Below are 10,433 nucleotides of genomic sequence, written 5' to 3'. Positions count from 1 at the left end.
CCGGTGTCCCCCGTGCCAGATTGCCCCGACCGTGCGCTAAAGCCTCTGGCTAGCCATGACCAGGAGGCCCTGTGTCATACGTTACCGATGTCTTTGCTTCCGCTCCGAGCCGCATCCAACCAGATCTCCTCAGGAATGTCAACAGGCATCGCCTTGATGCGGCGACCATATGGTGTGCTGCTACATGAAAACTGCTCTGCCTGATGGATTACATTGTGCTGCTCGTCTCCCTGTACTTTGAGGTGGTTGTGTCTGACCGCAATGCCGTGCGGCGTGCACGCTTACATAACATGCTCCAGTGTAGCGGTACTTCTTTCCCAAAGGCTGTACTGTGGTTGGAGCTATCAGCCGTGTCATCGTGTCTGCCTGGGGCTCTAACACAGCAAATAATCCCATGATGACCCTGAGTGGGCGCAAGGAAGTTCACACATAACTTCTAGTCTTTCTGTTTGTCATGAAAGAAATGAGCCGTGTAGCCAAACAAAAGGACTCGTATGTTCCTCCAGCCTCCACCGTAGCTGTTCAAATCCCTCTGCTGTGTTTACATTGCCATCAGACACGCAAGCAAACAGACGCTGGAGGACTCGCCGGGCTGTGAGTGACAGGGGTGCAAACTGTCCTAATTCACAAGACACTTCAATTCTTCAATTGTGTTTGCCCGCTTATCGTCTTACATAAGTTATTGTGGCGCATAAGAGAAGATGGCCGCTGTTATCCTGCTGTGTCCGTCTTATCGCGACATGCACCAAAGGTCAACTGATATTTCTTCATTATGTTTGTTACATAAAACGTTGGGCTTTCATATTCACCTCATTGCTATGCAAATGTCAGCATTTTATTGACAAAATGCGCTCGCTCCTCGCCGCCAAAATACCCGATGTTCATTCATAAGCGTTTGCATTTAGTGTATGTTTTATTGTATTTACTTTGGTGTATATTTATTAATAGTGATCATGTTTTCCTGTTTGGACACTTTTTTGGTATGACCTATCATCGACAATTGAGCTCATTGTGTTTCCTGTTTCATAATAATCGGGCATCATCCGTCATGTAGGGTAGTAGAAGGTAGTAGAACACTCCCAGATGACCCGTTCAGCTACTTGTCTGCACTCGCCAGGGTACCACACCCAGGAAAACCTCAATCATCCTGTGTCGGAGCAGGAATCAAAATAGTCCAGCACGCCTAGTTTAGGTCCACCAACGCAAGTCATTCCCGGGGTGGGCTATTTTAGACTCCTGGCGAAAATAGGGAGAGTGTTTCTTCCTCTTGCATCGCAGTGTTATTGTGTCAGCTTGCTGTTATCTCCATGGTAACCAGTTCCACGGTAAAGGGAAACCCATAATCAGCCTGACTCATGAGCTCCAAGGAACCAAGCCAGCCAGTCCAAATGTCTTCTCTTGTTTGCTGAGTTCCACCATCAGGAGGACATTTCATCTTCAAACGGGACCAGACTGGATCACAACCTTTTTCCGATGCATTGAACAGAGGGCCTGGATGGGGGTGAGGTGGGGGTCGGGGGTCCAACTCAGCAGCCATGTGTGTCACCAGAGTTCTGGGGTGAGCTTTTTTAGCGCAGGGGAGCAAGGCAAAGTGGACACCCGCCGTGCCTGGTAGCCATGCTGAACACACTGGCACACTAATTCCCTGTTATTCCCTGTTATTCCCTCTTTCACATAAATCCCCCCCCCACCCCCACCCCGCCAGGAACCTGACAAAACGCTTGTCGACTTTATTCACCTTCAGGCGTCTCTTATGCAATAAGATATGCAAGCGTGTTGGCCGACAGGATCTGGTTAACCTCAGCTAGGAGTAGAGGCTAACTAGCCAACTAGCCAACTATCTAACTAGCCAACTAGCTAACTAGCCTACTAGCCAACCTGGTGGTGGAACATCTTCTGGTACACGGCTTGGATTATGAATCCAGCTTGGATGAAACCTCCAGAAAATGCTTACCTGCCAACATGAAGTCAGTTTCTACAGATAAAGACATCAACAACCTGAATATTGACCTTCATTTTAGATGCTGAATTATTGTGTTTACTTGACAACCACAAGATGATGCCAATATTTCAGTAATTATGCAAGCTACATTTCTAAAATGTGGTTATTTCTGACTTGAATAACGTAATCGCAGCTTTTCTGTTTTGGTTGTTTTCTAAGGCGATTATCCAAGAATAAATACCCGGGGGTGCAAAGTTAATACATACAGTATCGAGCTTGGGGCAGAGGGAGCAGATTGTACCACATGTGAAGCAGGCTACATGGTGATGTTTGCTCTCACAGGCGGGTGGAAGACCAGGCTAGCAAGCGTATGGCTCCAGGAGATGATTTGAGACCACCAACATAAAAACCACCAATGGAAGTCTGGCAAACCTTGACGGGCTGGTGTTCCTCTCTGGGCAGAAAATGTTGCAATGAATCTGTTGTTCTGCGTTGCACCAGGTGACCAGATGATGGACAATGGCCCACATGTATTGTAGAGTCTAAAATCGTAGAGCAAGACCAGTATAAAGTAGATCACACCCCTTGAAGGGAAGTCCAAGATGCTTCTGAGCTCAAACGGTCACGGGCATGTTGCTGTGGTCTGCAAGATGATTGTCAACATGCTCGGTGTGGCCACCTTCTCATCCTGAAAGCTGATCCTTCATCTTCATTCAGGTGACGGGGGCGATGGCTAGCACAGCGGCGCCAAGCAGGTTAGGCTGATCTGGTTAATGATGTAACAAGTTGGACCAAAATGTGCAAGTGTGCACTAAAACCCCAACACCGCCAGGCTCGACTAAGCACCCCACTCATCAAAAGCTCCTCAGCTTTAGGAGTATGGAAATAGACGGCGTTATATAATCACATCAGGTGATACTCAAGCAGCCCCCCAGGATAGAAATATTGTTATGCTAATAGTGACATGTTTGTCTTGCTAGCATTGTTATATTGCAGCTTCGATGTTAAAGGTTTGAAAAACTATGCTTCATGTGCCGGATGTGGCCAGCGGGCCGCAGCTTCCACCACCCTGAACAGGATAAGCAGCAGGAAATGGATGTGTTGATGAACACTTTCACTGAATGTTGACAGCTGGCTAGAATTCCCATCATGTAGCTAGCATACCATCCAGGCTGCCCCCCCCCCTTGTTGTGATGCATGTAACATTCCTGCAGCAGCAACCATGTGCCTCGCTTCTCTTGTGTTTGTTTGTTTGTTTGTTTGTTGGGAAAAGGCTGCATGGCACGCACAGCCGCCCACTGTGTCATCAGTGGGAATGCCGGGCTCTCATTCCACATTATGGGCCGGCCTCATGGAGCGCCTGTGGGCGGGAAGCACAAGAGTCTCCAGTGTTCTCCTGCGAGGACGCGTCTACACGCACTCAGACAATGTCGTTGCCTTCCCAACAAGGACGACATTCTCTGCCCTCCGAGCACGTTGGGTCCGCCTCCATAAGAATCAGCATCGATGTGGGTCACAAACGGGTGAGAGTTTCTGCTGATTGGATCTGCTCGTTGCTTATATGGCGAGCTGTAAAAATTAGGACTCGTGTCACGCCGCCTGGACTTGGACCTGCAACATTGTTTCAGTCCGGGCATGGCGCCATCTTTGAACGTCTGCGGTGTGACGCTGCAAAACGGCTTTCAATATTCTCACACGTGCCATGTTTGATTCCCCTAAAGCGGAACGATGGCGCGCTTGCCCTGGTAGTGTCGCTCGTCCAAACAAGTGGCCCCAGACCATGAACTTGCTCGATTCGTTTGGTCTATAAAAGACCACAATCCCACGGCATACCAAATAAATGGCAACAGTAGGTGGTTATTCTGCAAAACGGCATTGGACAGCGGTGGCTGTTTAACCGAGCCTGGGAAAGTGGAAAGTGTCACAGTCGTCGTACAAATGAAGCTTTATGCTGGGGTGGCCGCATTTGAGCTGCTTACTCTTGGCCTTGGAAAACAAAGTGATCGGCTTTAGAATGAGATTATTCACAGGCTCAAAGGAATATTGGGAGTAAAGCATATTGTTAGTGAAGTTGTACTGAAGCTCAAAGATGCTTAACATCTTTGGAAGGAGTCAAAAAGTTTTCCTTGCCTTGTTGTGAAATTGACTTGATTAGTAGGCTGATTGCGTAAATGTAAAAAAAAGCCTGAGCTGTTAGAACGTAGCCTCTCGTGTACTGCGTACAGTATCTTATTAGGAAATAGTAGGGATGTCTTAGACTGGGGTTTTCATAGTAAACACATCTCAGTAATAAAGACAAACAATAGACACATAAACACATCTCATTGATGAATATAAACAATAAACATATCATTTGCCATGTTTTCGACCATTGATTACAGACGTCCCAGTTAGTAGCCTGCACTAAAGCCACAGTTGGGATAAAACATGAAGTTGGTGTAAGGACCTCGCCTCGCCTCTCGTCGCCTCATCTCACCTTACATCACCTCTTGATTGTCGTCATGTCGTTTGTAATTCCAAGACATCATCAACCTTTCCCAATGCTCGCCCACTGTGGGGGGGGTTTTGAAGTCGCCATGGCGAGGATGGGCTCCGTGGATGGGCCCCCCTGGGTCTCCTTCGGAAGGGATTTTATTCATGCACGTCAATTTCAATTCTTGATGAGCACAAAATGGCTGATTCTGGATCAAAAACAGAGACATTCTTTGTCAAAATGAATGCTTGTGCCCCCCCCCCACGTTGATCACATGACATGTGAATGATTGGTATCGGAATCAGACTCTTCCTAACCAAATGGTGAAATAGTCAGCTATTCTAAGTCACCCTTAAAGGGACTAAGTCCTGACTCATTAAAAACAAGGTCAAATATGAAGGCAACGAGGACCTGAGCAAATATTTACACGTTGATTGTCGCAGACATTGGACTCTGCTCCCATAAATGGATTCTTTGGGCCTGCAGCCCAATATTTGCCAAGATCCTGGACACCTCGATCCAGCGACTGATAGAGCGCCATAAAACCATGAGCTCAGGTTGACCATTCTAGCGGCGCCCTCGCCGCGTCTCTACGACATCGACACCCTTCAGGCGCCGCTTAAGCTAACTCTGGTCAGAAGGAATGTTCTCCTCTGTGACCTAAAAACTGAGTGGCCAAGCCGGAGATTAGCGTGAGGTTAATGTGTGACTCCACGTGGGTCACTTGATCCTCCGCCATAGAATGTCACATAGCACAACTTCACAGGGAATGGAAACGTTCCATATGAGGCTCCGTGCTAGGCCACCGTGATCCCGTCTGCAAGCGGACCGACTGACGACATGGATAGACACATGGGGACGCATGAGTGCTTCCTGCACTGGGGAGCTGCGGTTCATCGAGGGAGGTTTCTAAAAGTGGTTGCTGATGTGCGAGTCGTGTCAAGCATACATTCTGGGGGGGGGTCACATATACCAAAGAAATGACTACAGTGTTTCAAACAGAGTGGGGGGGGCAGTTATAATTGACCTGATAGGCAAGGCGTAGTACCAGAAAGACTTTGACTCAGTATTGAATAATATTGTGAAAGTGTTGTGAATCAGTACTACTGCATAATATTACTCGGTAGTAAGCAAGGCGCTGTGTCACTACGCCATAAAAGTAGTTCTTTGGTGCCGCCTCCTAAAATATCTAACAGTGGTTTGGTTCAATTGCAGGTCTCGTCGTGCAAACGCAACCTTGTGTTCCTTGAAGTGAATTTGCCCCACTGGTGGACCGCATGCTACATGTTTGGAATCCTTTTTTCTACTTTTCCAAGCAAGTCAACAAACGGTGCATAAAGGTTAGGAAACGTCCCAGAGAAGGTCACAAGTTGGTTCCTGTGTCCTCCATGTTCTCCGTCTGCGTTGCTCACTTCAGTAATCCGGTCGAACAAGGCATGCTTATGCAGCCCTGCACACACACACACACACACGTACACACACACACACACACGTGTGCTCAACACCTCTGCCTGGGGAATATTGCGTGTGAAGACTCCGGAGTCTGCGGCCGGCTGACGTTGCACAACAAACAGCCAGGCTTCACCGTACGCTCCCGTCCTGATTGGCTTCATGGAAGCCATCCTTTGCATTCCTGCTCACTGGAACCACGGCTGGCTGCGTTCCAGCGTCTCGGGTTATTTAATGACATGTTTTGTCTTTTATCTGGCAGGGCCAGACGAAGGGCATCTCCATTGGAAAACTGCTCCCATGGAGGAATAGTAAATAAGGAAAAGGGAGGAGACGCATGAAGCTAAATAAACAAACCCAACCTGCTTCTCTTTTCAGGACTCAAATCAAGTCAAAGGCGGACTGACTTTCCAAGTTGTCTAGTCGAGGAATCTAAATTCCATATTTGGTGGCTAAAAGTCGCACGGGAAACACATGATAGCTGTTTGACCTCCTTTTGCTCAACGATGTACTGAACCACTCTGAGTTCCTAAATGTGATCTTCTAAGACTCACTTAGACCACCTGCCATCTACCTGCCACCCACCTGCCACCCACCTGCCACGGTCGGATTCGGCCAGGAGTGTCCGAGCCTTTTCCAGGGGGGGCCACAAACTGAAACACGAAAGGAAGGAAGGGCCATCCCGCTCCCTCGTTTACGACTGTTAATTGGTTCCAGCCCCCCTGCAATGAACGAATTACGATACGAGGAAATAGTTCGAGTTAAACCTGTTTATGGCTTTGGAAATATCTTTTTAACATCAGAGCCCTGGAGACACGGAAGAACATCCCAATCGTCACCTTTGCAGGAAAAGCTCAATCCAGCTTGGCCTAAAATCCACAAGGACTCAAATCCAGACGTTCAAGGCTGGAGAATGTTTGACTAAACTTGGACAGCCAATCATTGACAAGCGTGAAGAAGTGAAGAAGTTTTAGTGTCGCCTGGTCTTCCAAAGCAAGCTGACTCATTTGTTCCCAGATTCCGCATCTCGTAACACAAGCACTGCAATCATGCTAACACCCTCCCACAAGACCAGGACTGTGCCTGCCGACAGGCCTGCTCCAGGTCTAGGAAGGACGGGGTATTAGACGGCCCACCTCGACCCACATTGGGGAGGGGAGCGCCATTTATCAGTGCGATGCCCTTCCTCTGTGATCGAGAGGTGAGTCACCAGCTAAAGCTAACAGCGTGGCGTCCAAGGGCATTGATTGACAGCTAGCCAGATGCTGGTGTTCAGTGATGAAGGCTGACCTTAGCGCGTCTGGCAACTCAGAAAGTTGCCTCACGTATTGAAGTTGAGGATAAAGAGTTCATGTGCTCTTTGGCTGATGTAGCTGTGATGCTAGTAGATGCTAGTAGATGCTAATAGATGCTAGAATGCTAACAAACAATGTCACAGTCCGTGCTACCGTATTAGCATGAGTATACTTTCCCGCCTCTGTGTTCCTTGGTGTAAGCTATGATGTTCTCACAGCACAGTGAGGACACCATACCACTAAGGAGTCGCTAGCAGCTTCGGGCGTGCTAGCTTAGCAAGGGTGTGGAATCAAGTGGGTGCATGCCGTGACAAAATAATGTTGTGCGGTAATTAAAGGATTCAGAGCAATTAGGGCTTGTTTTTTCTCAAACACCCAAGAGTCGCATGGGGGCTTTCATCCCAGACGTTCCATAATAATAATAATAATAATCCATTTATCAGATGTAATATTGCTGGATGTTGGTTGGATGGTTTCCATTTGAAACAACTGGACGTCAGGTGGGGGCTTCGTTTGTTACGAAGCACGGGACCGACCGCCTGCGTCTGCCGTCCTTTGCACTTTGGTTGTTCTTTCCCAGGGAACACACAGCGGCTATATCGGGAGAAGGTCTGACCCCCCCTTGTTTATCTCCTACATGGATTAAGGTCAGCCTTGGTCGCAGGGCTGGTGTGAACATGAGGTTGCCATATGTTCTAGTGTTCTATCCTTCATGGACGTCCTATATAATGCATGTCATTGATGGCACGTGACAACACTTAGCCTATGAACTCTGCCTAGCAACAAGTGGCCATCATTCAGGGGGAGCGGTGCAACGTAAGAATATTCCAATAATGATGGACGCAAGCAGGAAGCTAAGTGAATCAGTAAATGTTCATCATGGCCGTCCTGTGATGACATCCACAAAAACATCAAACATTCCCCAGACCGGTTTTTCCGTGTCAGACGCCATGACACACATGGCTTCAGGTAATGAGCGTCTTTTTGTCATCAGAAGGTGTGAAAGGAATGTCCCGCAGGGGAGACGTACACGCTTTACGTAAGTGTCTGTCAGCATGCGTGTCTGCTTGCTTGGCTTGCGTGTGCGTGTGCGTGTGCGTGTGCGTGTGCGTGTCGCGGGTCCGTGACTTCCTTCCTGCCAATGGCTATTATTCCAATGAGGTCGAGGCTCGTGTGTCTCGACCTGTCTGCCTTGACTGCGTGTTGCATAAGCCTCCCGGTGCACATACGTGGTGTGTGCCAGCGTGCATGCATGGCTTTTTGTGTAGGAATATTTTGCCATAAGCAGCAAAGAAGAATGTGTACTTTTTGTGTCATTTCATAACTTGAGTGTGTTCTTCAGCGATGCTCAAGCAAAGGTCGCCCCCATGAAGGCCCCCGTGTACGCCCACAACAAAACATCACTTTTCAATCACATCGCTTCCTATCATTGACGACATTTGCTCTTAAATTAGCACCATGTGCCCCCCCCCGAACACATCATCACCAAAGCAACTTTTCCCAAAGTGGGGCCGCTTGTTGACCTGCAGCGACAGAATGAAACGTCTTGGCCCTGCCTTGTATTTCCGTCCTGTGGAAATGTACGCTATGTGCTCTTTGCATGAAGGCAAGCGCATCGGTCTTCTTGGAAATCTGTCAAAGGCGTCATTCCATCACCCCCCCCCCCCCCCCACACACACACACACACGCCACTATCTGTCCGTCTGCGGCGGCGTCTTCCCGGGCCGACCGTCAGCCCCCAAAGCCCAGCAGCTGGGAATGTCGTTAGCTGACACGTCTCCTTGGCAAATCCACACCTCGGAGTCTCAAGGCTCACCCACGAGAACCATGGCCAAGGATTTGAAGAGCAAGGAGACCAAAGACGAGGCTGCTTTGATTGTTTTGTTTTGAAGATGCAATATTATGATCGGTGCTGTTTGCTCAACTTGATCATTAACTCTACCAGTACTTTAATACTGGTGGACTTTACTACTTCAATACTTTAATACTGTATTTTTGCCGCTCCATATGAGCAGGCCAGTACTGTGAAATAGTGCTTCATTTGACTATGCTAAATATTATTTCCTTATATTATATATTATATTATTTCCTAGCATGACATCATATATTGATGCATGCAGAGTGACGTGTTGCAGGACAAAAAACGTTTTTCTTGGACGCTCTTCTACATGCACGTGCACGCACGCTCCCCAACACTCATAAATCCAACCTTCTAAATACATAAATGTATGCATGTGGAGATGTCAGGCCTGGAATACAAGACAAGGTTTAGCATGTGAAACCTAGCGTGTGGGTGGGGGCTCACAACACGCGCCAGCGTGTTCATTTGTGTGGAAAGATCATAAAATTGTGTTGAGTCATAAATTCAACAAGCGCGTGTTGAAACGTTTATTTGGCACATAGGAAGCGTCTGTGGGCTTCCCTGCTGGACCTGCTGCATCTTCATCCGTGGAAAGACGATGTCATGCTGAGCTTGGCACCCACAAATGAATTCCCAAAAGGACACAGAAAGGAGATGTCAGTCTGCTGACGTGAGGAGCTTCAAAGAGCACATTTAGTGGCTGTCAATCATCCTCAGGCTCCACCAAGCATTGACACATATGACAGACTTGCCACCATTTTGGAATGTTGGCGTGCTGAACAGACGTGATGGCCACTCATTAAGCGTCTGATGGTTTTCCTTGAGACTGACGTGCTCGTTAACCTGCGGGTGCAAAATGACATAAACGACGTCACATACGACATATTATGTCATCTGTATATTGTGGTCAACTTCCTCCTTTGCACGATTAGAAAGACATTTCCAACTTTGTGATCTTTTTCATTAAAGTCAATTAATGATTTTTAGTGATTAGTGCGTTTTCGAAGCAAAATAGCCGGCATGATCATCGCTGCAGATAACGAGGCACGCCAAGATTTGAGCTGCTGGCAAACAGCAGGACCCCCACCACGATGCTTCATCTGCACAGAACAAGAAGTGCTCTTCAAGCTCACGGCCCTGAGGAACCGCCGGAGGGTGAAATCCATACTGTACGGAACATCGCGTTCCACGAGCCAAAAACAGACCAGAGGTGGAAGTCGCTGCATGGAAGTGGACACGGACGTGTGGGGAGTGACAGACGTGGCATGCGGGGCTTTAGCGGGGCGAATGGTGTTGTTGATGCTCTCTTCTGGTTTGGGATGCACATAGAAAGTCATCCAGATGGTCCAGGTCCTGAGACTAAACACCTGCATGAACGTGTGCAGGTGAACACACGGACTAGGATGAACGCAT

The sequence above is a fragment of the Doryrhamphus excisus genome, chromosome 23 (assembly GCF_030265055.1).
Source record: "Doryrhamphus excisus isolate RoL2022-K1 chromosome 23, RoL_Dexc_1.0, whole genome shotgun sequence".
In the NCBI taxonomy this organism is placed as follows: Eukaryota; Metazoa; Chordata; class Actinopteri; order Syngnathiformes; family Syngnathidae; genus Doryrhamphus; species Doryrhamphus excisus.
Note: the sequence above shows the minus strand (reverse complement) of the source record.